The 27,217-nt window shown below is 46.2% G+C and overlaps 10 non-coding genes across 10 annotated transcripts; all 10 read right to left on the reverse strand.

Annotated features, from left to right (window-relative positions):
- Nucleotides 1-1,212: 1,212 nt before the first annotated feature.
- Nucleotides 1,213-1,286, reverse strand: TRNAN-GUU (transfer RNA asparagine (anticodon GUU)). The gene has a single exon. It is a non-coding gene; the product is annotated as a tRNA-Asn (tRNA).
- A 1,790-nt stretch (nucleotides 1,287-3,076) lies between these two features.
- Nucleotides 3,077-3,148, reverse strand: TRNAW-CCA (transfer RNA tryptophan (anticodon CCA)). Its single transcript has one exon. It is a non-coding gene; the product is annotated as a tRNA-Trp (tRNA).
- A 2,169-nt stretch (nucleotides 3,149-5,317) lies between these two features.
- On the reverse strand, nucleotides 5,318-5,389 carry TRNAW-CCA (transfer RNA tryptophan (anticodon CCA)). The gene has a single exon. It is a non-coding gene; the product is annotated as a tRNA-Trp (tRNA).
- Nucleotides 5,390-7,541: 2,152 nt separating this feature from the next.
- Nucleotides 7,542-7,613, reverse strand: TRNAW-CCA (transfer RNA tryptophan (anticodon CCA)). The gene has a single exon. It is a non-coding gene; the product is annotated as a tRNA-Trp (tRNA).
- Nucleotides 7,614-12,036: 4,423 nt separating this feature from the next.
- On the reverse strand, nucleotides 12,037-12,108 carry TRNAW-CCA (transfer RNA tryptophan (anticodon CCA)). The gene has a single exon. It is a non-coding gene; the product is annotated as a tRNA-Trp (tRNA).
- Nucleotides 12,109-14,669: 2,561 nt separating this feature from the next.
- On the reverse strand, nucleotides 14,670-14,743 carry TRNAN-GUU (transfer RNA asparagine (anticodon GUU)). The gene has a single exon. It is a non-coding gene; the product is annotated as a tRNA-Asn (tRNA).
- A 1,790-nt stretch (nucleotides 14,744-16,533) lies between these two features.
- On the reverse strand, nucleotides 16,534-16,605 carry TRNAW-CCA (transfer RNA tryptophan (anticodon CCA)). Its single transcript has one exon. It is a non-coding gene; the product is annotated as a tRNA-Trp (tRNA).
- A 4,410-nt stretch (nucleotides 16,606-21,015) lies between these two features.
- On the reverse strand, nucleotides 21,016-21,087 carry TRNAW-CCA (transfer RNA tryptophan (anticodon CCA)). Its single transcript has one exon. It is a non-coding gene; the product is annotated as a tRNA-Trp (tRNA).
- Nucleotides 21,088-25,482: 4,395 nt separating this feature from the next.
- On the reverse strand, nucleotides 25,483-25,554 carry TRNAC-ACA (transfer RNA cysteine (anticodon ACA)). The gene has a single exon. It is a non-coding gene; the product is annotated as a tRNA-Cys (tRNA).
- Nucleotides 25,555-25,867: 313 nt separating this feature from the next.
- Nucleotides 25,868-25,941, reverse strand: TRNAN-GUU (transfer RNA asparagine (anticodon GUU)). The gene has a single exon. It is a non-coding gene; the product is annotated as a tRNA-Asn (tRNA).
- Between the last annotated feature and the right edge of the window lie 1,276 nt (nucleotides 25,942-27,217).

A 27,217-nucleotide genomic window follows, 5' to 3' on the forward strand; every position in this document is an offset into this window, starting at 1 on the left:
CTATGAAAGGTAAAGTCACGCCCGAGACAACTCTGAGTGCCTCCTCAAATTCTAAGAAATGCGAACTGGGGTCCTACGCCTTTTATTGCCAGTGGATCTTTGTGTTTCAGACAAATGTGCACGCCTCCCAGAGCCCCTTGCAATGCACTTAGGGAAATGGGGGAAGGTGCTGTGAAGCCCTCTCGCTGACAATGTCTCTCTTGTCTATAATGTATCTATGAGAGAGAGAGAAATAGGCAATGCGAGAGTGAAAAAGTAAAATGGAAATGTGTCTACTGAGACCAGTATAAGGGGAAATCCTCACAATCCAGGACCGACAGTTGATTGGGAGGGCGCTTACAGTTTTCTGACACCAGACCGGTACCTGAACTCACAAACCCAACTACAAAGTGATGCCCATTGCCACTAGACTGCCGACCCCCTTTCGGGGCCCCAACATATATCCTTTAGTCACACCTAGAGTTCCCAGGACAGTGCAGCATTCAGCGATTACACGAAAATATTGACAGCGCTAGGAGGCCATGCAAATGGCAGAGGTATGCTTTACAAAGCCCACGTAGCGTGCACAAAACAGCACATCAGTCAGGCCCACTTGAAGAGATGGTAAAGAGGAAATACTTCTGCTGCATCCAGTAAAACATAGAGATTGGCCTGCTTTAAAGGTTGACCATGTCCTTCATGGGTGTCTGTCAATATGATACTTCCCTGCTGCAAAGCTTACATTCGAAACGCCAGAACAACTAGGCCCAGAGCACAAAGATGCAGTCAGGTTGAAATAACGAGATACTGAAGAGCAATTTTGTATTTCAGAGTGGGAAAAGCAAACATGACCCCGACGTGATTTGAACACGCAACCTTCTGATCTAGAGTCAGACGCGCTACCATTGCGCCACGAGGTCCTTGTGGCAATCCACCTGGTGTGTCTGATGACAGAATAAAGGTAGGAGACGTACATGCACCTGCAGAGCCTCATTGCTTCTTTAAGTAGACTGGCTAGGATAGCTTCCTTCTGTGCATCAGTACACGCTGCAGCCAAACCCTTCCCATGAAGTCTTGATGTTTATGAATTGAATGGCAAGTTTTGAAAAACTAAAGCAAGAGAGAAGAATTGCTTGCAGTTTATTGGATTTTTTGGACGTCAGCAGACGAGACCTGCGAGAGGTAAACAGAAGTTCATAGTTGGTCATGCTGAATTTTTGAGCCAAAATGCATCGTCCCTGGATGGGCTTGAACCACCAACCTTTCGGTTAACAGCCGAACGCGCTAACCGATTGCGCCACAGAGACTCATGCAGTGCTTACACTGGGGCCTGATTGGTGTGCTGTTTGCTTATGCTCCCCAGGCAACCTGAAAATATTTCTAAAATAGCTCTATTTCCCACAGCAAATCAGTGTATCAAGTACTTCCCTACCTCCTGTAATCCACAAACACAGGGGATTTAGTAGAGGACAGAGCCCATCAACAGTGCACCAAATGCCCTCTGTGTAGGCATAACTTGCTATGAGGAGAAAGCCACAGTTGCGCACTTGTGTTAAAAGGGGACAGTAGGCTGAACCCAGAGAACACGGGAGAAATGACTCAGGTTTACTGAGTGGAACACTCTGTGTCTTTGTGCCCAAAACAGCAGCGTCTTTTCGGTTAACAGCCGAACGCGCTAACCAATTGCGCCACAGAGACTCACTGGCATGTGTGTTCTGCCTTTGGCCTGATTGCATTGCTATTTTTTTCTGATTGGCAGAAAACCTGAACTTTTTTCTGAAAAAGGCATGCCTCTCGTAGCACTGCAGTGCATTAGACTGCTCCCTTGCTTCCCTGAGTCCCCAAATACACAACCACCTTGGGCACAATAGAAGACACATTCCAGCAGATTTAGCAAGAGTGCACCAAGGTTTCTATATGTAGGTACCTTGCTGAGAAGCAAGACCTGCAGTTGCATTCTTCTGTTAAAAGAGGGCAGCAGAGTGCACCAAGAGAACTTGGGGGAAGTAGCTTATGTTAACTACTTGCCATGCTCTTTATAGATCCCTCTGTTTGACTGGGTGAATTCTAATTTCTGGGGTAGAGTAAGCAATTTTTGGATCTAGATGCTGTGCGCAACAGGAATGCTATATACTGCACTGTACTGCTACTGAAAAGTTACCAATTTTACAGGATGTTCAGGTAAGCTTTGTTTCAGAAAACAACTTGCTAGAGGCACTAAGACAGATTACTGGGACAAAGGAAGAGGGTTTGGGGATTAGCACATCTCCTATGAAAGGTACAGTCACGCCCGAGACAACTCTGAGTGTCACCTCAAATTCTAAGAAATGCAAACTAGGGACCTACGCTTTTTATTGCCAGTGGATCTTTGTGTTTCAGACAAATGTGCACGCCTCCCAGAGCCCCTTGCAATGCACTTAGGGAAATGGGGGAAGGTGCTGTGAAGCCCTCTCGCTGACAATGTCTCTCTTGTCTATAATGTATCTATGAGAGAGAGAGAAATAGGCAATGCGAGAGTGAAAAAGTAAAATGGAAATGTGTCTACTGAGACCAGTATAAGGGGAAATCCTCACAATCCAGGACCGACAGTTGATTGGGAGGGCGCTTACAGGTTTCCGACACCAGACCGGTACCTGAACTCACAAACCCAAACTGAAAAGTGATGGGCATTGCCACTAGACTGCCGACCCCCTTTCGGGGCCCCAGCATATATCCTTTAGTCACACCTAGAGTTCCCAGGACAGTGCAGCATTCAGCGATTACACGAAAATATTGACAGCGCTAGGAGGCCATGCAAATGGCAGAGGTATGCTTTACAAAGCCCACGTAGCGTGCACAAAACAGCACATCAGTCAGGCCCACTTGAAGAGATGGTAAAGAGGAAATACTTCTGCTGCATCCAGTAAAACATAGAGATTGGCCTGCTTTAAAGCTTGACCATGTCCTTCATGGGTGTCTGTCAATATGATACTTCCCTGGTGCAAAGTTTACATTCGAAACGCCAGAACAACTAGGCCCAGAGCACAAAGATGCAGTCAGGTTGAATTAACGAGATACTGAAGAGCAATTTTGTATTTCAGAGTGGGAAAAGGAAATATGACCCCGACGTGATTTGAACACACAACCTTCTGATCTGGAGTCAGACGCGCTACCATTGCGCCACGAGGTCCTTGTGGAAATCCACCTGGTATGTCTGATGACAGAATAAAGGTAGGAGACGTGCATGGACCTGCAGAGCCTCATTGCTTCTTTAAGTAGACTGGCTAGGATAGCTTCCTTCTGTGCATCAGTACACGCTGCAGCCAAACCCTTCCCATGAAGTCTTGATGTTTATGAATTGAATGGCAAGTTTTGAAAAACTAAAGCAAGCGAGAAGAATTGCTTACAGTTTATTGGATTTTTTGGACGTCAGCAGACGAGACCTGCGAGAGGTAAACAGAAGTTCATAGTTGGTCATGCTGAATTTTTGAGCCAAAATGCATCGTCCCTGGGTGGGCTTGAACCACCAACCTGAACGCGCTAACCGATTGCGCCACAGAGACTCATGCAGTGCTTACACTGGGGCCTGATTGGTGTGCTGTTTGCTTATGCTTCCCAGGCAACCTGAAAATATTTCTAAAATAGCTCTATTTCCCACAGCAAATCAGGGTATCAAGCACTTCCCTACCTCCCCTAATCCTAATCCACAAACACAGGGGATTTAGTAGAGGACAGAGCCCATCAACAGTGCACCAAATGTCCTCTGTGTAGGCATAACTTGCTATGAGGAGAAAGCCACAGTTGCGCACTTGTGTTAAAAGGGGACAGTAGGCTGAACCCAGAGAACACGGGAGAAATGACTCAGGTTTACTGAGTGGAACACTCTGTGTCTTTGTGCCAAAAACAGCAGCGTCTTTTCGGTTAACAGCCGAACGCGCTAACCAATTGTGCCACAGAGACTCACTGGCATGTGTGTTCTGCCTTTGGCCTGATTGCATTGCTATTTTTTTCTGATTGGCAGAAAACCTGAACTTTTTTCTGAAAAAGGCATGCCTCTCTTAGCACTGCAGTACATTAGACTGCTCCCTTGCTTCCCTGAGTCCCCAAATACACAACCACCTTGGGCACAATAGAAGACACATTCCAGCAGATTTAGCAAGAGTGCACCAAGGTTTCTATATGTAGGTACCTTGCTGAGAAGCAAGACCTGCAGTTGCATTCTTCTGTTAAAAGAGGGCAGCAGAGTGCACCAAGAGAACTTGGGGGAAGTAGCTTATGTTAACTACTTGCCATGCTCTTTATAGATCCCTCTGTTTGACTGGGTGAATTCTAATTTCTGGGGTAGAATAAGCAATTTTTGGATCTAGATGCTGTGCGCAACAGGAATGCTATATACTGCACTGTACTGCTACTGAAAAGTTACCAATTTTACAGGATGTTCAGGTAAGCTTTGTTTCAGAAAACAACTTGCTAGAGGCCCTAGGACAGATTAGTGGGACAAAGGAAGAGGGTTTGGGGATTAGCACATCTCCTATGTAAGGTACTGTCACGCCCGAGACAACTCTGAGTGCCACCTCAAATTCTAAGAAATGCGAACTAGGGTCCTACGCTTGTTATTGCCAGTGGATCTTTGTGTTTCAGACAAATGTGCACGCCTCCCAGAGCCCCTTGCAATGCACTTAGGGAAATGGGGGAAGGTGCTGTGAAGCCCTCTCGCTGACAATGACTCTCTTATCTATAATGTATCTATGAGAGAGAGAGAAATAGGCAATGCGAGAGTGAAAAAGTAAAATGGAAATGTGTCTACTGAGACCAGTATAAGGGGAAATCCTCACAATCCAGGACCGACAGTTGATTGGGAGGGCGCTTACAGGTTTCCAACACCAGACCGGTACCTGAACTCAAAAACCCAAACTGCAAAGTGATGGGCATTGCCACTAGACTGCCAACCCCCTTTCGGGGCCCCAGCATATATCCTTTAGTCACACCTAGAGTTCCCAGGACAGTGCAGCATTCAGCGATTACACGAAAATATTGACAGCGCTAGGAGGCCATGCAAATGGCAGAGGTATGCTTTACAAAGCCCACGTAGCGTGCACAAAACAGCACATCAGTCAGGCCCACTTGAAGAGATGGTAAAGAGGAAATACTTCTGCTACATCCAGTAAAACATAGATATTGGCCTGCTTTAAAGGTTGACCATGTCCTTCATGGGTGTATGTCAATATGATACTTCCCTGCTGCAAAGCTTACATTCGAAACGCCAGAACAACTAGGCCCAGAGCACAAAGATGCAGTCAGGTTGAAATACCGAGATACTGAAGAGCAATTTTGTATTTCAGAGTGGGAAAAGCAAATATGACCCCGACGTGATTTGAACACGCATCCTTCTGATCTGGAGTCAGACGCCCTACCATTGCGCCACGAGGTCCTAGTGGCAGTCCACCTGGTGTGTCTGATGACAGAATAAAGGTAGGAGACGTACATGCACCTCCAGAGCCTCATTGCTTCTTTAAGTAGACTGGCTAGGATAGCTTCCTTCTGTGCATCAGTACACCCTGCAGCCAAACCCTTCCCATGAAGTCTTGATGTTTATGAATTGAATGGCAAGTTTTGAAAAACTAAAGCAAGCGAGAAGAATTGCTTGCAGTTTATTGGATTTTTTGGACGTCAGCAGACGAGACCTGCGAGAGGTAAACAGAAGTTCATAGTTGGTCATGCTGAATTTTTGAGCCAAAATGCATCGTCCCTGGGTGGGCTTGAACCACCGCTAACCGATTGCACCACAGAGACTCATGCAGTCCTTACACTGGGGCCTGATTGGTGTGCTGTTTGCTTATGCTTCCCAGGCAACCTGAAAATATTTCTAAAATAGCTCTATTTCCCACAGCAAATCAGGGTATCAAGCACTTCCCTACCTCCCCTAATCCACAAACACAGGGGATTTAGTAGAGGACAGAGCCCATCAACAGTGCACCAAATGTCCTCTGTGTAGGCATAACTTGCTATGAGGAGAAAGCCACAGTTGCGCACTTGTGTTAAAAGGGGACAGTAGGATGAACCCAGAGAACACGGGAGAAATGACTCAGGTTTACTGAGTGGAACACTTTGTGTCTTTGTGCCAAAAACAGCAGCGTCTTTTCGGTTAACAGCCGAACGCGCTAACCAATTGCGCCACAGAGACTCACTGGCATGTGTGTTCTGCCTTTGGCCTGATTGCATTGCTATTTTTTTCTGATTGGCAGAAAACCTGAACTTTTTTCTGAAAAAGCCATGCCTCTCTTAGCACTACAGTGCATTAGACTGCTCCCTTGCTTCCCTGAGTCCCCAAATACACAACCACCTTGGGCACAATAGAAGACACATTCCAGCAGATTTAGCAAGAGTGCACCAAGGTTTCTATATGTAGGTACCTTGCTGAGAAGCAAGACCTGCAGTTGCATTCTTCTGTTAAAAGAGGGCAGCAGAGTGCACCAAGAGAACTTGGGGGAAGTAGCTTATGTTAACTACTTGCCATGCTCTTTATAGATCCCTCTGTTTGACTGGGTGAATTCTAGTTTCTGGGGTAGAGTAAGCAATTTTTGGATCTAGATGCTGTGCGCAACAGGAATGCTATATAATGCACTGTACTGCTACTGAAAAGTTACCAATTTTACAGGATGTTCAGGTAAGCTTTGTTTCAGAAAACAACTTGCTAGAGGCCCTAGGACAGATTACTGGGACAAAGGAAGAGGGTTTGGGGATTAGCACATCTCCTATGAAAGGTACAGTCACGCCCGAGACAACTCTGAGTGCCACCTCAAATTCTAAGAAATGCGAACCAGGGCCTTACGCTTTTAATTGCCAGTGGATCTTTGTGTTTCAGACAAATGTGCACGCCTCCCAGAGCCCCATGCAATGCACTTAGGGAAATGGGGGAAGGTGCTGTGCAACCCTCTCGCTGACAATGTCTCTCTTGTCTATAATGTATCTATGAGAGAGAGAGAAATAGGCAATGCGAGAGAGAAAAAGTAAAATGGAAATGTGTCTACTGAGACCAGTATAAGGGGAAATCCTCACAATCCAGGACCGACAGTTGATTGGGAGGGCGCTTACAGGTTTCCGACACCAGACCGGTACCTGAACTCACAAACCCAAACTGCAAAGTGATGGGCATTGCCACTAGACTGCCGACCCCCTTTCGGGGCCCCAGCATGTATCCTTTAGTCACACCTAGAGTTCCCAGGACAGTGCAGCATTCAGCGATTACACGAAAATATTGACAGCGCTAGGAGGCCATGCAAATGGCAGAGGTATGCTTTACAAAGCCCACGTAGCGTACACAAAACAGCACATCAGTCAGGCCCACTTGAAGAGATGGTAAAGAGGAAATACTTCTGCTGCATCCAGTAAAACATAGAGATTGGCCTGCTTTAAAGGTTGACCATGTCCTTCATGGGTGTCTGTCAATATGATACTTCCCTGCTGCAAAGTTTACATTCGAAACGCCAGAACAACTAGGCCCAGAGCACAAAGATGCAGTCAGGTTGAAATAACGAGATACTGAAGAGCAATTTTGTATTTCAGAGTGGGAAAAGCAAATATGACCCCGACGTGATTTGAACACGCAAGCTTCTGATCTGGAGTCAGACGCGCTACCATTGCGCCACGAGGTCCTTGGCAGTCCACCTGGTGTGTCTGATGACAGAATAAAGGTAGGAGACGTACATGCACCTGCAGAGCCTCATTGCTTCTTTAAGTAGACTGGCTAGGATAGCTTCCTTCTGTGCATCAGTACACGCTGCAGCCAAACCCTTCCCATGAAGTCTTGATGTTTATGAATTGAATGGCAAGTTTTGAAAAACTAAAGCAAGCGAGAAGAATTGCTTGCAGTTTATTGGATTTTTTGGACGTCAGCAGACGAGACCTGCGAGAGGTAAACAGAAGTTCATAGTTGGTCACGCTGAATTTTTGACCCAAAATGCATCGTCCCTCGGTGGGCTTGAACCACCAACCTTTTGGTTAACAGCCGAACGCGCTAACCGATTGCGCCATAGAGACTCATGCAGTGCTTACATTGGGGCCTGATTGGTGTGCTGTTTGCTTATGCTTCCCAGGCAACCTGAAAATATTTCTAAAATAGCTCTATTTCCCACAGCAAATCAGGGTATCAAGCACTTCCCTACCTCCCCTAATACACAAACACAGGGGATTTAGTAGAGGACAGAGCCCATCAACAGTGCACCAAATGCCCTCTGTGTAGGCATAACTTGCTATGAGGAGAAAGCCACAGTTGCGCACTTGTGTTAAAAGGGGACAGTAGGCTGAACCCAGAGAACACGGGAGAAATGACTCAGGTTTACTAAGTGGAACACTCTGTGTCTTTGTGCCCAAAACAGCAGCGTCTTTTCGGTTAACAGCCGAACGCGCTAACCAATTGCGCCACAGAGACTCACTGGCATGTGTGTTCTGCCTTTGGCCTGATTACATTGCTATTTTTTTCTGATTGGCAGAAAACCTGAACTTTTTTCTAAAAAGGCATGCCTCTCTTAGCACTGCAGTGCATTAGACTGCTCCCTTGCTTCCCTGAGTCCCCAAATACACAACCACCTTGGGCACAATAGAAGACACATTCCAGCAGATTTAGCAAGAGTGCACCAAGGATTCTATATGTAGGTACCTTGCTGAGAAGCAAGACCTGCAGTTGCATTCTTCTGTTAAAAGAGGGCAGCATAGTGCACCAAGAGAACTTGGGGGAAGTAGCTTATGTTAACTACTTGCCATGCTCTTTATAGATCCCTCTGTTTGACTGGGTGAATTCTAATTTCTGGGGTAGAATAAGCAATTTTTGGATCTAGATGCTGTGCGCAACAGGAATGCTATATACTGCACTTTACTGCTACTGAAAAGTTATCAATTTTACAGGATGTTCAGGTAAGCTTTGTTTCAGAAAACAACTTGCTAGAGGCACTAAGACAGATTACTGGGACAAAGGAAGAGGGTTTGGGGATTAGCACATCTCCTATGAAAGGTACAGTCACGCCCGAGACAACTCTGAGTGTCACCTCAAATTCTAAGAAATGCAAACTAGGGACCTACGCTTTTTATTGCTAGGGGATCTTTGTGTTTCAGACAAATGTGCACGCCTCCCAGAGCCCCTTGCAATGCACTTAGGGAAAGGGGGGAAGGTGCTGTGAAGCCCTCTCGCTGACAATGTCTCTCTTGTCTATAATGTATCTATGAGAGAGAGAGAAATAGGCAATGCGAGAGTGAAAAAGTAAAATGGAAATGTGTCTACTGAGACCAGTATAAGGGGAAATCCTCACAATCCAGGACCGACAGTTGATTGGGAGGGCGCTTACAGGTTTCCGACACCAGACCGGTACCTGAACTCACAAACCCAAACTGCAAAGTGATGCCCATTGCCACTAGACTGCCGACCCCCTTTCGGGGCCCCAACATATATCCTTTAGTCACACCTAGAGTTCCCAGGACAGTGCAGCATTCAGCGATTACACGAAAATATTGACAGCGCTAGGAGGCCATGCAAATGACAGAGGTATGCTTTACAAAGCCCACGTAGCGTGCACAAAACAGCACATCAGTCAGGCCCACTTGAAGAGATGGTAAAGAGGAAATACTTCTGCTGCATCCAGTAAAACATAGAGATTGGCCTGCTTTAAAGGTTGACCATGTCCTTCATGGGTGTCTGTCAATATGATACTTCCCTGCTGCAAAGCTTACATTCGAAACGCCAGAACAACTAGGCCCAGAGCACAAAGATGCAGTCAGGTTGAAATAACGAGATACTGAAGAGCAATTTTGTATTTCAGAGTGGGAAAATGAAGTATGACCCCGACGTGATTTGAACACACAACCTTTTGATCTGGAGTCAGACGCGCTACCATTGCGCCACGAGCTCCTTGTGGCAATCCACCTGGTGTGTCTGATGACAGAATAAAGGTAGGAGACGTACATGCACCTGGAGAGCCTCATTGCTTCTTTAAGTAGACTGGCTAGGGTAGCTTCCTTCTGTGCATCAGTACACGCTGCAGCCAAACCCTTCCCATGAAGTCTTGATGTTTATGAATTGAATGGCAAGTTTTGAAAAACTAAAGCAAGCGAGAAGAATTGCTTGCAGTTTATTGGATTTTTTGGACGTCAGCAGACGAGACCTGCGAGAGGTAAACAGAAGTTCATAGTTGGTCACGCTGATTTTTTGAGCCAAAATGCATCGTCCCTGGGTGGGCTTGAACCAGCAACCTTTCGGTTAACAGCCGAACGCACTAACCGATTGCGCCACAGAGACTCATGCAGTGCCTACACTGGGGCCTGATTGGTGTGCTGTTTGCTTATGCTTCCCAGGCAACCTGAAAATATTTCTAAAATAGCTCTATTTCCCACAGCAAATCAGGGTATCAAGCACTTCCCTACCTCCCCTAATCCACAAACACAGGGGATTTAGTAGAAGACAGAGCCCATCAACAGTGCACCAAATGTCCTCTGTGTAGGCATAACTTGCTATGAGGAGAAAGCCACAGTTGCGCACTTGTGTTAAATGGGGACAGTAGGCTGAACCCAGAGAACACGGGAGAAATGACTCAGGTTTACTGAGTGGAACACTCTGTGTCTTTGTGCCAAAAACAGCAGCGTCTTTTCGGTTAACAGCCGAACGCGCTAACCAATTGTGCCACAGAGACTCACTGGAATGTGTGTTCTGCCTTTGGCCTGATTGCATTGCTATTTATTTCTGATTGGCAGAAAACCTGAACTTTTTTCTGAAAAAGGCATGCCTCTCTTAGCACTGCAGTGCATTAGACTGCTCCCTTGCTTCCCTGAGTCCCCAAATACACAACCACCTTGGGCACAATAGAAGACACATTCCAGCAGATTTAGCAAGAGTGCACCAAGGTTTCTATATGTAGGTACCTTGCTGAGAAGCAAGACCTGCAGTTGCATTCTTCTGTTAAAAGAGGGCAGCAGAGTGCACCAAGAGAACTTGGGGGAAGTAGCTTATGTTAACTACTTGCCATGATCTTTATAGATCCCTCTGTTTGACTGGGTGAATTCTAATTTCTGGGGTAGAGTAAGCAATTTTTGGATCTAGATGCTGTGCGCAACAGGAATGCTATATACTGCACTGTACTGCTACTGAAAAGTTACCAATTTTACAGGATGTTCAGGTAAGCTTTGTTTCAGAAAACAACTTGCTAGAGGCCCTAGGACAGATTACTGGGACAAAGGAAGAGGGTTTGGGGATTAGCACATCTCCTATGAAAGGTAAAGTCACGCCCGAGACAACTCTGAGTGCCTCCTCAAATTCTAAGAAATGCGAACTGGGGTCCTACGCCTTTTATTGCCAGTGGATCTTTGTGTTTCAGACAAATGTGCACGCCTCCCAGAGCCCCTTGCAATGCACTTAGGGAAATGGGGGAAGGTGCTGTGAAGCCCTCTCGCTGACAATGTCTCTCTTGTCTATAATGTATCTATGAGAGAGAGAGAAATAGGCAATGCGAGAGTGAAAAAGTAAAATGGAAATGTGTCTACTGAGACCAGTATAAGGGGAAATCCTCACAATCCAGGACCGACAGTTGATTGGGAGGGCGCTTACAGTTTTCTGACACCAGACCGGTACCTGAACTCACAAACCCAAACTACAAAGTGATGCCCATTGCCACTAGACTGCCGACCCCCTTTCGGGGCCCCAACATATATCCTTTAGTCACACCTAGAGTTCCCAGGACAGTGCAGCATTCAGCGATTACACGAAAATATTGACAGCGCTAGGAGGCCATGCAAATGGCAGAGGTACGCTTTACAAAGCCCACGTAGCGTGCACAAACCAGCACATCAGTCAGGCCCACTTGAAGAGATGGTAAAGAGGAAATACTTCTGCTGCATCCAGTAAAACATAGAGATTGGCCTGCTTTAAAGCTTGACCATGTCCTTCATGGGTGTCTGTCAATATGATACTTCCCTGCTGCAAAGTTTACATTCGAAACGCCAGAACAACTAGGCCCAGAGCACAAAGATGCAGTCAGGTTGAAATAACGAGATACTGAAGAGCAATTTTGTATTTCAGAGTGGGAAAAGGAAGTATGACCCCGACGTGATTTGAACACACAACCTTCTGATCTGGAGTCAGACGCGCTACCATTGCGCCACGAGGTCCTTGTGGCAATCCACCTGGTGTGTCTGATGACAGAATAAAGGTAGGAGACGTACATGCACCTGCAGAGCCTCATTGCTTCTTTAGGTAGACTGGCTAGGATAGCTTCCTTCTCTGCATCCGTACACGCTGCAGCCAAACCCTTCCCATGAAGTCTTGATGTTTATGAATTGAATGGCAAGTTTTGAAAAACTAAAGCAAGCGAGAAGAATTGCTTGCAGTTTATTGGATTTTTTGGACGTCAGCAGACGAGACCTGCGAGAGGTAAACAGAAGTCCATAGTTGGTCACGCTGAATTTTTGAGCCAAAATGCACCGTCCCTGGGTGGGCTTGAACCACCAACCTTTTGGTTAACAGCCGAACGCGCTAACCGATTGCGCCATAGAGACTCATGCAGTTCTTACACAGGGGCCTGATTGGTGTGCTGTTTGCTTATGCTTCCCAGGCAACCTGAAAATATTTCTAAAATAGCTCTTTTTCCCACAGCAAATCAGGGTATCAAGCACTTCCCTACCTCCCCTAATCCACACACACAGGGGATTTAGTAGAGGACAGAGCCCATCAACAGTGCACCAAATGTCCTCTGTGTAGGCATAACTTGCTATGAGGATAAAGCCACAGTTGCGCACTTGTGTTAAAAGGGGACAGTAGGCTGAACCCAGAGAACACGGGAGAAATGACTCAGGTTTACTGAGTGGAACACTCTGTGTCTTTGTGCCAAAAACAGCAGCCTCTTTTCGGTTAACAGCCGAACGCGCTAACCAATTGCACCACAGAGACTCACTGGCATGTGTGTTCTGCCTTTGGCCTGATTGCATTGCTATTTTTTTCTGATTGGCAGAAAACCTGAACTTTTTTCTGAAAAAGGCATGCCTCTCTTAGCACTGCAGTGCATTAGACTGCTCCCTTGCTTCCCTGAGCCCCCAAATACACAACCACCCTGGGCACAATAGAAGACACATTCCAGCAGATTTAGCAAGAGTGCACCAAGGATTCTATATGTAGGTACCTTGCTGAGAAGCAAGACCTGCAGTTGCATTCTTCTGTTAAAAGAGGGCAGCAGAGTGCACCAAGAGAACTTGGGGGAAGTAGCTTATGTTAACTACTTGCCATGCTCTTTATAGATCCCTCTGTTTGACTGGGTGAATTCTAATTTCTGGGGTAGAGTAAGCAATTTTTGGATCTAGTTGCTGTGCGCAACAGGAATGCTATATACTGCACTGTACTGCTACTGAAAAGTTACCAATTTTACAGGATGTTCAGGTAAGCTTTGTTTCAGAAAACAACTTGCTAGAGGCCCTAGGACAGATTACTGGGACAAAGGAAGAGGGTTTGGGGATTAGCACATCTCCTATGAAAGGTACAGTCACGCCCAAGACAACTCTGAGTGTCACCTCAAATTCTAAGAAATGCAAACTAGGGACCTACGCTTTTTATTGCCAGTGGATCTTTGTGGTTCAGACAAATGTGCACGCCTCCCAGAGCCCCTTGCAATGCACTTAGGGAAAGGGGGGAAGGTGCTGTGAAGCCCTCTCGCTGACAATGTCTCTCTTGTCTATAATGTAACTATGAGAGAGAGAGAAATAGGCAATGCGAGAGTGAAAAAGTAAAATGGAAATGTGTCTACTGAGACCAGTATAAGGGGAAATCCTCACAATCCAGGACCGACAGTTGATTGGGAGGGCGCTTACAGGTTTCCGACACAAGACCGGTACCTGAACTCACAAACCCAAACTGCAAAGTGATGGGCATTGCCACTAGACTGCCGACCCCCTTTCGGGGCCCCAGCATATATCCTTTAGTCACACCTAGAGTTCCCAGGACAGTGCAGCATTCAGCGATTACACGAAAATATTGACAGCGCTAGGAGGCCATGCAAATGGCAGAGGTATGCTTTACAAAGCCCACGTAGCGTGCACAAAACAGCACATCAGTCAGGCCCACTTGAAGAGATGGTAAAGAGGAAATACTTCTGCTGCATCCAGTAAAACATAGAGATTGGCCTGCTTTAAAGGTTGACCATGTCCTTCATGGGTGTCTGTCAATATGATACTTCCCTGCTGCAAAGCTTACATTCGAAACGCCAGAACAACTAGGCCCAGAGCACAAAGATGCAGTCAGGTTGAAATAACGAGATACTGAAGAGCAATTTTGTATTTCAGAGTGGGAAAAGCAAATATGACCCCGACGTGATTTGAACACGCAACCTTCTGATCTAGAGTCAGACGCGCTACCATTGCGCCACGAGGTCCTTGTGGCAACCACCTGGTGTGTCTGATGACAGAATAAAGGTAGGAGACGTACATGCACCTGCAGAGCCTCATAGCTTCTTTAAGTAGACTGGCTAGGATAGCTTCCTTCTGTGCATCAGTACACGCTGCAGCCAAACCCTTCCCATGAAGTCTTGATGTTTATGAATTGAATGGCAAGTTTTGAAAAACTAAAGCAAGCGAGAAGAATTGCTTACAGTTTATTGGATTTTTTGGACGTCAGCAGACGAGACCTGCGAGAGGTAAACAGAAGTTCATAGTTGGTCATGCTGAATTTTTGAGCCAAAATGTATCGTCCCTGGGTGGGCTTGAACCACCAACCTTTCGGTTAACAGCCGAACGCGCTAACCGATTGCGCCACAGAGACTCATGCAGTGCTTACACTGGGGCCTGATTGGTGTGCTGTTTGCTTATGCTCCCCAGGCAACCTGAAAATATTTCTAAAATAGCTCTATTTCCCACAGCAAATCAGGGTATGAAGTACTTCCCTACCTCCCGTAATCCACAAACACAGGGGATTTAGTAGAGGACAGAGCCCATCAACAGTGCACCAAATGCCCTCTGTGTAGGCATAACTTGCTATGAGGAGAAAGCCACAGTTGCGCACTTGTGTTAAAAGGGGACAGTAGGCTGAACCCAGAGAACACGGGAGAAATGACTCAGGTTTACTGAGTGGAACACTCTGTGTCTTTGTGCCCAAAACAGCAGCGTCTTTTCGGTTAACAGCCGAACGCGCTAACCAATTGCGCCACAGAGACTCACTGGCATGTGTGTTCTGCCTTTGGCCTGATTGCATTGCTATTTTTTTCTGATTTGCAGAAAACCTGAACTTTTTTCTGAAAAAGGCATGCCTCTCGTAGCACTGCAGTGCATTAGACTGCTCCCTTGCTTCCCTGAGTCCCCAAATACACAACCACCTTGGGCACAATAGAAGACACATTCCAGCAGATTTAGCAAGAGTGCACCAAGGTTTCTATATGTAGGTACCTTGCTGAGAAGCAAGACCTGCAGTTGCATTCTTCTGTTAAAAGAGGGCAGCAGAGTGCACCAAGAGAACTTGGGGGAAGTAGCTTATGTTAACTACTTGCCATGCTCTTTATAGATCCCTCTGTTTGACTGGGTGAATTCTAATTTCTGGGGTAGAGTAAGCAATTTTTGGATCTAGATGCTGTGCGCAACAGGAATGCTATATACTGCACTGTACTGCTACTGAAAAGTTACCAATTTTACAGGATGTTCAGGTAAGCTTTGTTTCAGAAAACAACTTGCTAGAGGCACTAAGACAGATTACTGGGACAAAGGAAGAGGGTTTGGGGATTAGCACATCTCCTATGAAAGGTACAGTCACGCCCGAGACAACTCTGAGTGTCACCTCAAATTCTAAGAAATGCAAACTAGGGACCTACGCTTTTTATTGCCAGTGGATCTTTGTGTTTCAGACAAATGTGCACGCCTCCCAGAGCCCCTTGCAATGCACTTAGGGAAATGGGGGAAGGTGCTGTGAAGCCCTCTCGCTGACAATGTCTCTCTTGTCTATAATGTATCTATGAGAGAGAGAAAAATAGGCAATGCGAGAGTGAAAAAGTAAAATGGAAATGTGTCTACTGAGACCAGTATAAGGGGAAATCCTCACAATCCAGGACCGACAGTTGATTGGGAGGGCGCTTACAGGTTTCCGACACCAGACCGGTACCTGAACTCACAAACCCAAACTGAAAAGTGATGGGCATTGCCACTAGACTGCCGACCCCCTTTCGGGGCCCCAGCATATATCCTTTAGTCACACCTAGAGTTCCCAGGACAGTGCAGCATTCAGCGATTACACGAAAATATTGACAGCGCTAGGAGGCCATGCAAATGGCAGAGGTATGCTTTACAAAGCCCACGTAGCGTGCACAAAACAGCACATCAGTCAGGCCCACTTGAAGAGATGGTAAAGAGGAAATACTTCTGCTGCATCCAGTAAAACATAGAGATTGGCCTGCTTTAAAGCTTGACCATGTCCTCCATGGGTGTCTGTCAATATGATACTTCCCTGGTGCAAAGTTTACATTCGAAACGCCAGAACAACTAGGCCCAGAGCACAAAGATGCAGTCAGGTTGAATTAACGAGATACTGAAGAGCAATTTTGTATTTCAGAGTGGGAAAAGCAAATATGACCCCGACGTGATTTGAACACGCAACCTTCTGATCTGGAGTCAGACGCGCTACCATTGCGCCACGAGGTCCTTGGCAGTCCACCTGGTGTGTCTGATGACAGAATAAAGGTAGGAGACGTACATGCACCTGCAGAGCCTCATTGCTTCTTTAAGTAGACTGGCTAGGATAGCTTCCTTCTGTGCATCAGTACACGCTGCAGCCAAACCCTTCCCATGAAGTCTTGATGTTTATGAATTGAATGGCAAGTTTTGAAAAACTAAAGCAAGCGAGAAGAATTGCTTGCAGTTTATTGGATTTTTTGGACGTCAGCAGACGAGACCTGCGAGAGGTAAACAGAAGTTCATAGTTGGTCACGCTGAATTTTTGACCCAAAATGCATCGTCCCTCGGTGGGCTTGAACCACCAACCTTTTGGTTAACAGCCGAACGCGCTAACCGATTGCGCCATAGAGACTCATGCAGTGCTTACATTGGGGCCTGATTGGTGTGCTGTTTGCTTATGCTTCCCAGGCAACCTGAAAATATTTCTAAAATAGCTCTATTTCCCACAGCAAATCAGGGTATCAAGCACTTCCCTACCTCCCCTAATCCACAAACACAGGGGATTTAGTAGAAGACAGAGCCCATCAACAGTGCACCAAATGTCCTCTGTGTAGGCATAACTTGCTATGAGGAGAAAGCCACAGTTGCGCACTTGTGTTAAAAGGGGACAGTAGGCTGAACCCAGAGAACACGGGAGAAATGACTCAGGTTTACTGAGTGGAACACTCTGTGTCTTTGTGCCAAAAACAGCAGCGTCTTTTCGGTTAACAGCCGAACGCGCTAACCAATTGTGCCACAGAGACTCACTGGCATGTGTGTTCTGCCTTTGGCCTGATTGCATTGCTATTTATTTCTGATTGGCAGAAAACCTGAACTTTTTTCTGAAAAAGGCATGCCTCTCTTAGCACTGCAGTGCATTAGACTGCTCCCTTGCTTCCCTGAGTCCCCAAATACACAACCACCTTGGGCACAATAGAAGACACATTCCAGCAGATTTAGCAAGAGTGCACCAAGGTTTCTATATGTAGGTACCTTGCTGAGAAGCAAGACCTGCAGTTGCATTCTTCTGTTAAAAGAGGGCAGCAGAGTGCACCAAGAGTAGCTTATGTTAACTACTTGCCATGATCTTTATAGATCCCTCTGTTTGACTGGGTGAATTCTAATTTCTGGGGTAGAGTAAGCAATTTTTGGATCTAGATGCTGTGCGCAACAGGAATGCTATATACTGCACTGTACTGCTACTGAAAAGTTACCAATTTTACAGGATGTTCAGGTAAGCTTTGTTTCAGAAAACAACTTGCTAGAGGCCCTAGGACAGATTACTGGGACAAAGGAAGAGGGTTTGGGGATTAGCACATCTCCTATGAAAGGTAAAGTCACGCCCGAGACAACTCTGAGTGCCTCCTCAAATTCTAAGAAATGCGAACTGGGGTCCTACGCCTTTTATTGCCAGTGGATCTTTGTGTTTCAGACAAATGTGCACGCCTCCCAGAGCCCCTTGCAATGCACTTAGGGAAATGGGGGAAGGTGCTGTGAAGCCCTCTCGCTGACAATGTCTCTCTTGTCTATAATGTATCTATGAGAGAGAGAGAAATAGGCAATGCGAGAGTGAAAAAGTAAAATGGAAATGTGTCTACTGAGACCAGTATAAGGGGAAATCCTCACAATCCAGGACCGACAGTTGATTGGGAGGGCGCTTACAGGTTTCCGACACCAGACCGGTACCTGAACTCACAAACCCAAACTACAAAGTGATGCCCATTGCCACTAGACTGCCGACCCCCTTTCGGGGCCCCAACATATATCCTTTAGTCACACCTAGAGTTCCCAGGACAGTGCAGCATTCAGCGATTACACGAAAATATTGACAGCGCTAGGAGGCCATGCAAATGGCAGAGGTATGCTTTACAAAGCCCACGTAGCGTGCACAAAACAGCACATCAGTCAGGCCCACTTGAAGAGATGGTAAAGAGGAAATACTTCTGCTGCATCCAGTAAAACATAGAGATTGGCCTGCTTTAAAGCTTGACCATGTCCTTCATGGGTGTCTGTCAATATGATACTTCCCTGCTGCAAAGTTTACATTCGAAACGCCAGAACAACTAGGCCCAGAGCACAAAGATGCAGTCAGGTTGAAATAACGAGATACTGAAGAGCAATTTTGTATTTCAGAGTGGGAAAAGGAAGTATGACCCCGACGTGATTTGAACACACAACCTTCTGATCTGGAGTCAGACGCGCTACCATGCGCCACGAGGTCCTTGTGGCAATCCACCTGGTGTGTCTGATGACAGAATAAAGGTAGGAGACGTACATGCACCTGCAGAGCCTCATTGCTTCTTTAGGTAGACTGGCTAGGATAGCTTCCTTCTCTGCATCCGTACACGCTGCAGCCAAACCCTTCCCATGAAGTCTTGATGTTTATGAATTGAATGGCAAGTTTTGAAAAACTAAAGCAAGCGAGAAGAATTGCTTGCAGTTTATTGGATTTTTTGGACGTCAGCAGACGAGACCTGCGAGAGGTAAACAGAAGTTCATAGTTGGTCATGCTGAATTTTTGAGCCAAAATGCATCTTCCCTGGGTAGGCTTGAACCACCAACCTTTTGGTTAACAGCCGAACGCGCTAACCGATTGCGCCACAGAGACTCATGCAGTGCTTACACTGGGGCCTGATTGGTGTGCTGTTTGCTTATGCTCCCCAGGCAACCTGAAAATATTTCTAAAATAGCTCTATTTCCCACAGCAAATCAGGGTATGAAGTACTTCCCTACCTCCCGTAATCCACAAACACAGGGGATTTAGTAGAGGACAGAGCCCATCAACAGTGCACCAAATGCCCTCTGTGTAGGCATAACTTGCTATGAGGAGAAAGCCACAGTTGCGCACTTGTGTTAAAAGGGGACAGTAGGCTGAACCCAGAGAACACGGGAGAAATGACTCAGGTTTACTGAGTGGAACCCTCTGTGTCTTTGTGCCCAAAACAGCAGCGTCTTTTCGGTTAACAGCCGAACGCGCTAACCAATTGCGCCACAGAGACTCACTGGCATGTGTGTTCTGCCTTTGGCCTGATTGCATTGCTATTTTTTTCTGATTGGCAGAAAACCTGAACTTTTTTCTGAAAAAGGCATGCCTCTCGTAGCACTGCAGTGCATTAGACTGCTCCCTTGCTTCCCTGAGTCCCCAAATACACAACCACCTTGGGCACAATAGAAGACACATTCCAGCAGATTTAGCAAGAGTGCACCAAGGTTTCTATATGTAGGTACCTTGCTGAGAAGCAAGACCTGCAGTTGCATTCTTCTGTTAAAAGAGGGCAGCAGAGTGCACCAAGAGAACTTGGGGGAAGTAGCTTATGTTAACTACTTGCCATGCTCTTTATAGATCCCTCTGTTTGACTGGGTGAATTCTAATTTCTGGGGTAGAGTAAGCAATTTTTGGATCTAGATGCTGTGCGCAACAGGAATGCTATATACTGCACTGTACTGCTACTGAAAAGTTACCAATTTTACAGGATGTTCAGGTAAGCTTTGTTTCAGAAAACAACTTGCTAGAGGCACTAAGACAGATTACTGGGACAAAGGAAGAGGGTTTGGGGATTAGCACATCTCCTATGAAAGGTACAGTCACGCCCGAGACAACTCTGAGTGTCACCTCAAATTCTAAGAAATGCAAACTAGGGACCTACGCATTTTATTGCCAGTGGATCTTTGTGTTTCAGACAAATGTGCACGCCTCCCAGAGCCCCTTGCAATGCACTTAGGGAAATGGGGGAAGGTGCTGTGAAGCCCTCTCGCTGACAATGTCTCTCTTGTCTATAATGTATCTATGAGAGAGAGAGAAATAGGCAATGCGAGAGTGAAAAAGTAAAATGGAAATGTGTCTACTGAGACCAGTATAAGGGGAAATCCTCACAATCCAGGACCGACAGTTGATTGGGAGGGCGCTTACAGGTTTCCGACACCAGACCGGTACCTGAACTCACAAACCTAAACTGCAAAGTGATGGGCATTGCCACTAGACTGCCGACCCCCTTTCGGGGCCCCAGCATATATCCTTTAGTCACACCTAGAGTTCCCAGGACAGTGCAGCATTCAGCGATTACACGAAAATATTGACAGCGCTAGGAGGCCATGCAAATGGCAGAGGTATGCTTTACAAAGCCCACGTAGCGTGCACAAAACAGCACATCAGTCAGGCCCACTTGAAGAGATGGTAAAGAGGAAATACTTCTGCTGCATCCAGTAAAACATAGAGATTGGCCTGCTTTAAAGCTTGACCATGTCCTTCATGGGTGTCTGTCAATATGATACTTTCCTGGTGCAAAGTTTACATTCGAAACGCCAGAACAACTAGGCCCAGAGCACAAAGATGCAGTCAGGTTGAATTAACGAGATACTGAAGAGCAATTTTGTATTTCAGAGTGGGAAAAGGAAATATGACCCCGACGTGATTTGAACACACAACCTTCTGATCTGGAGTCAGACGCGCTACCATTGCGCCACGAGGTCCTGGTGGCAGTCCACCTGGTGTGTCTGATGACAGAATAAAGGTAGGAGACGTGCATGGACCTGCAGAGCCTCATTGCTTCTTTAAGTAGACTGGCTAGGATAGCTTCCTTCTGTGCATCAGTACACGCTGCAGCCAAACCCTTCCCATGAAGTCTTGATGTTTATGAATTGAATGGCAAGTTTTGAAAAACTAAAGCAAGCGAGAAGAATTGCTTACAGTTTATTGGATTTTTTGGACGTCAGCAGACGAGACCTGCGAGAGGTAAACAGAAGTTCATAGTTGGTCATGCTGAATTTTTGAGCCAAAATGCATCGTCCCTGGGTGGGCTTGAACCACCAACCTGAACGCGCTAACCGATTGCGCCACAGAGACTCATGCAGTGCTTACACTGGGGCCTGATTGGTGTGCTGTTTGCTTATGCTTCCCAGGCAACCTGAAAATATTTCTAAAACAGCTCTATTTCCCACAGCAAATCAGGGTATCAAGCACTTCCCTACCTCCCCTAATCCACAAACACAGGGGATTTAGTAGAGGACAGAGCCCATCAACAGTGCACCAAATGTCCTCTGTGTAGGCATAACTTGCTATGAGGAGAAAGCCACAGTTGCGCACTTGTGTTAAAAGGGGACAGTAGGCTGAACCCAGAGAACACGGGAGAAATGACTCAGGTTTACTGAGTGGAACACTCTGTGTCTTTGTGCCAAAAACAGCAGCGTCTTTTCGGTTAACAGCCGAACGCGCTAACCAATTGTGCCACAGAGACTCACTGGCATGTGTGTTCTGCCTTTGGCCTGATTGCATTGCTATTTTTTTCTGATTGGCAGAAAACCTGAACTTTTTTCTGAAAAAGGCATGCCTCTCTTAGCACTGCAGTGCATTAGACTGCTCCCTTGCTTCCCTGAGTCCCCAAATACACAACCACCTTGGGCACAATAGAAGACACATTCCAGCAGATTTAGCAAGAGTGCACCAAGGATTCTATATGTAGGTACCTTGCTGAGAAGCAAGACCTGCAGTTGCATTCTTCTGTTAAAAGAGGGCAGCAGAGTGCACCAAGAGAACTTGGGGGAAGTAGCTTATGTTAACTACTTGCCATGCTCTTTATAGATCCCTCTGTTTGACTGGGTGAATTCTAATTTCTGGGGTAGAGTGAGCAATTTTTGGATCTAGATGCTGTGCGCAACAGGAATGCTATATACTGCACTGTACTGCTACTGAAAAGTTACCAATTTTACAGGATGTTCAGGTAAGCTTTGTTTCAGAAAACAACTTGCTAGAGGCACTAAGACAGATTACTGGGACAAAGGAAGAGGGTTTGGGGATTAGCACATCTCCTATGAAAGGTACAGTCACGCCCGAGACAACTCTGAGTGTCACCTCAAATTCTAAGAAATGCAAACTAGGGACCTACGCTTTTTATTGCCAGTGGATCTTTGTGTTTCAGACAAATGTGCACGCCTCCCAGAGCCTCTTGCAATGCACTTAGGGAAAGGGGGGAAGGTGCTGTGAAGCCCTCTCGCTGACAATGTCTCTCTTGTCTATAATGTAACTATGAGAGAGAGAGAAATAGGCAATGCGAGAGTGAAAAAGTAAAATGGAAATGTGTCTACTGAGACCAGTATAAGGGGAAATCCTCACAATCCAGGACCGACAGTTGATTGGGAGGGCGCTTACAGGTTTCCGACACCAGACCGGTACCTGAACTCACAAACCCAAACTGCAAAGTGATGCCCATTGCCACTAGACTGCCGACCCCCTTTCGGGGCCCCAGCATATATCGTTTGGTCACACCTAGAGTTCCCAGGACAGTGCAGCATTCAGCGATTACACGAAAATATTGACAGCGCTAGGAGGCCATGCAAATGGCAGAGGTATGCTTTACAAAGCCCACGTAGCGTGCACAAAACAGCACATCAGTCAGGCCCACTTGAAGAGATGGTAAAGAGGAAATACTTCTGCTGCATCCAGTAAAACATAGAGATTGGCCTGCTTTAAAGGTTGACCATGTCCTTCATGGGTGTCTGTCAATATGATACTTCCCTGCTGCAAAGCTTACATTCGAAACGCCAGAACAACTAGGCCCAGAGCATAAAGATGCAGTCAGGTTGAAATAACGAGATACTGAAGAGCAATTTTGTATTTCAGAGTGGGAAAAGGAAGTATGACCCCGACGTGATTTGAACACACAACCTTCTGATCTGGAGTCATACGCTACCATTGCGCCACGAGGTCCTTGGGGCAATCCACCTGGTGTGTCTGATGACAGAATAAAGGTAGGAGACGTGCATGAACCTGCAGAGCCTCATTGCTTCTTTAAGTAGACTGGCTAGGATAGCTTCCTTCTGTGCATCAGTACACGCTGCAGCCAAACCCTTCCCATGAAGTCTTGATGTTTATGAATTGATTGGCAAGTTTTGAAAAACTAAAGCAAGCGAGAAGAATTGCTTGCAGTTTATTGGATTTTTTGGACGTCAGCAGACGAGACCTGCGAGAGGTAAACAGAAGTTCATAGTTGGTCACGCTGAATTTTTGAGCCAAAATGCACCGTCCCTGGGTGGGCTTCGGTTAACAGCCGAACGCGCTAACCGATTGCGCCACAGAGACTCATGCAGTTCTTACACAGGGGCCTGATTGGTGTGCTGTTTGCTTATGCTTCCCAGGCAACCTGAAAATATTTCTAAAATAGCTCTATTTCCCACAGCAAATCAGGGTATCAAGCACTTCCCTACCTCCCCCAATCCACAAACACAGGGGATTTAGTAGAGGACAGAGCCCATCAACAGTGCACCAAATGTCCTCTGTGTAGGCATAACTTGCTATGAGGAGAAAGCCACAGTTGCGCACTTGTGTTAAAAGGGGACAGTAGGCTGAACCCAGAGAACACGGGAGAAATGACTCAGGTTTACTGAGTGGAACACTCTGTGTCTTTGTGCCAAAAACAGCAGCGTCTTTTCGGTTAACAGCCGAACGCGCTAACCAATTGCGCCACAGAGACTCACTGGCATGTGTGTTCTGCCTTTGGCCTGATTGCATTGCTATTTTTTTCTGATTGGCAGAAAACCTGAACTTTTTTCTGAAAAAGGCATGCCTCTCTTAGCACTGCAGTGCATTAGACTGCTCCCTTGCTTCCCTGAGTCCCCAAATACACAACCACCTTGGGCACAATAGAAGACACATTCCAGCAGATTTAGCAAGAGTGCACCAAGGATTCTATATGTAGGTACCTTGCTGAGAAGCAAGACCTGCAGTTGCATTCTTCTGTTAAAAGAGGGCAGCAGAGTGCACCAAGAGAACTTGGGGGAAGTAGCTTATGTTAACTACTTGCCATGCTCTTTATAGATCCCTCTGTTTGACTAGGTGAATTCTAATTTCTGGGGTAGAGTAAGCAATTTTTGGATCTAGATGCTGTGCGCAACAGGAATGCTATATACTGCACTGTACTGCTACTGAAAAGTTACCAATTTTACAGGATGTTCAGGTAAGCTTTGTTTCAGAAAACAACTTGCTAGAGGCACTAAGACAGATTACTGGGACAAAGGAAGAGGGTTTGGGGATTAGCACATCTCCTATGAAAGGTACAGTCACGCCCGAGACAACTCTGAGTGCCGCCTCAAATTCTAAGAAATGCAAACTAGGGACCTACGCTTTTTATTGCCAGTGGATCTTTGTGTTTCAGACAAATGTGCACGCCTCCCAGAGCCCCTTGCAATGCACTTAGGGAAATGAGGGAAGGTGCTGTGCAACCCTCTCGCTGACAATGTCTCTCTTGTCTATAATGTATCTATGAGAGAGAGAGAAATAGGCAATGCGAGAGTGAAAAAGTAAAATGGAAATGTGTCTACTGAGACCAGTATAAGGGGAAATCCTCACAATCCAGGACCGACAGTTGATTGGGAGGGCGCTTACAGGTTTCCGACACCAGACCGGTACCTGAACTCACAAACCGAAACTGCAAAGTGATGGGCATTGCCACTAGACTGCCGACCCCCTTTCGGGGCCCCAGCATATATCCTTTAGTCACACCTAGAGTTCCCAGGACAGTGCAGCATTCAGCGATTACACGAAAATATTGACAGCGCTAGGAGGCCATGCAAATGGCAGAGGTATGCTTTACAAAGCCCACGTAGCGTGCACAAAACAGCACATCAGTCAGGCCCACTTGAAGAGATGGTAAAGAGGAAATACTTCTGCTGCATCCAGTAAAACATAGAGATTGGCCTGCTTTAAAGGTTGACCATGTCCTTCATGGGTGTCTGTCAATATGATACTTCCCTGCTGCAAAGCTTACATTCGAAACGCCAGAACAACTAGGCCCAGAGCACAAAGATGCAGTCAGGTTGAAATAACGAATTACTGAAGAGCAATTTTATATTTCAGAGTGGGAAAAGCAAATATGCCCCCGACGTGATTTGAACACGAAACCTTCTGATCTGTAGTCAGACGCGCTACCATTGCGCCACGAGGTCCTTGTGGCAATCCACCTGGTGTGTCTGATGACAGAATAAAGGTAGGAGACGTACATGCACCTGCAGAGCCTCATTGCTTCTTTAAGTAGACTGGCTAGGATAGCTTCCTTCTGTGCATCAGTACACGCTGCAGCCAAACCCTTCCCATGAAGTCTTGATGTTTATGAATTGAATGGCAAGTTTTGAAAAACTAAAGCAAGCGAGAAGAATTGCTTGCAGTTTATTGGATTTTTTGGACGTCAGCAGACGAGACCTGCGAGAGGTAAACAGAAGTTCATAGTTGGTCATGCTGAATTTTTGAGCCAAAATGCACCGTCCCTGGGTGGGCTTGAACCACCAACCTTTCGGCTAACAGCCGAACGCGCTAACCGATTGCGCCACAGAGACTCATGCAGTTCTTATACAGGGGCCTGATTGGTGTGCTGTTTGCTTATGCTTCCCAGGCAACCTGAAAATATTTCTAAAATAGCTCTATTTCCCACAGCAAATCAGGGTATCAAGCACTTCCCTACCTCCCCTAATCCACAAACACAGGGGATTTAGTAGAGGACAGAGCCCATCAACAGTGCACCAAATGTCCTCTGTGTAGGCATAACTTGCTATGAGGAGAAAGCCACAGTTGCGCACTTGTGTTAAAAGGGAACAGTAGGCTGAACCCAGAGAACACGGGAGAAATGACTCAGGTTTACTGAGTGGAACACTCTGTGTCTTTGTGCCAAAAACAGCAGCGTCTTTTCGGTTAACAGCCGAACGCGCTAACCAATTGCGCCACAGAGACTCACTGGCATGTGTGTTCTGCCTTTGGCCTGATTGCATTGCTATTTTTTTCTGATTGGCAGAAAACCTGAACTTTTTTCTGAAAAAGGCATGCCTCTCTTAGCACTGCAGTGCATTAGACTGCTCCCTTGCTTCCCTGAGTCCCCAAATACACAACCACCTTGGGCACAATAGAAGACACATTCCAGCAGATTTAGCAAGAGTGCACCAAGGATTCTATATGTAGGTACCTTGCTGAGAAGCAAGACCTGCAGTTGCATTCTTCTGTTAAAAGAGGGCAGCAGAGTGCACCAAGAGAACTTGGGGGAAGTAGCTTATGTTAACTACTTGCCATGCTCTTTATAGATCCCTCTGTTTGACTAGGTGAATTCTAATTTCTGGGGTAGAGTAAGCAATTTTTGGATCTAGATGCTGTGCGCAACAGGAATGCTATATACTGCACTGTACTGCTACTGAAAAGTTACCAATTTTACAGGATGTTCAGGTAAGCTTTGTTTCAGAAAACAACTTGCTAGAGGCACTAGGACAGATTACTGGGACAAAGGAAGAGGGTTTGGGGATTAGCACATCTCCTATGAAAGGTACAGTCACGCCCGAGACAACTCTGAGTGCCTCCTCAAATTCTAAGAAATGCGAACTGGGGTCCTACGCCTTTTATTGCCAGTGGATTTTTGTGTTTCAGACAAATGTGCACGCCTCCCAGAGCCCCATGCAATGCACTTAGCGAAATGGGGGAAGGTGCTGTGCAACCCTCTCGCTGACAATGTCTCTCTTGTCTATAATGTATCTATGAGAGAGAGAGAAATAGGCAATGCGAGAGTGAAAAAGTAAAATGGAAATGTGTCTACTGAGACCAGTATAAGGGGAAATCCTCACAATCCAGGAC

The sequence above is a fragment of the Ambystoma mexicanum genome, chromosome 11 (assembly GCF_040938575.1).
Source record: "Ambystoma mexicanum isolate Mex_15411 chromosome 11, UKY_AmexF1_1, whole genome shotgun sequence".
Lineage (NCBI taxonomy): Eukaryota > Metazoa > Chordata > Amphibia > Caudata > Ambystomatidae > Ambystoma > Ambystoma mexicanum.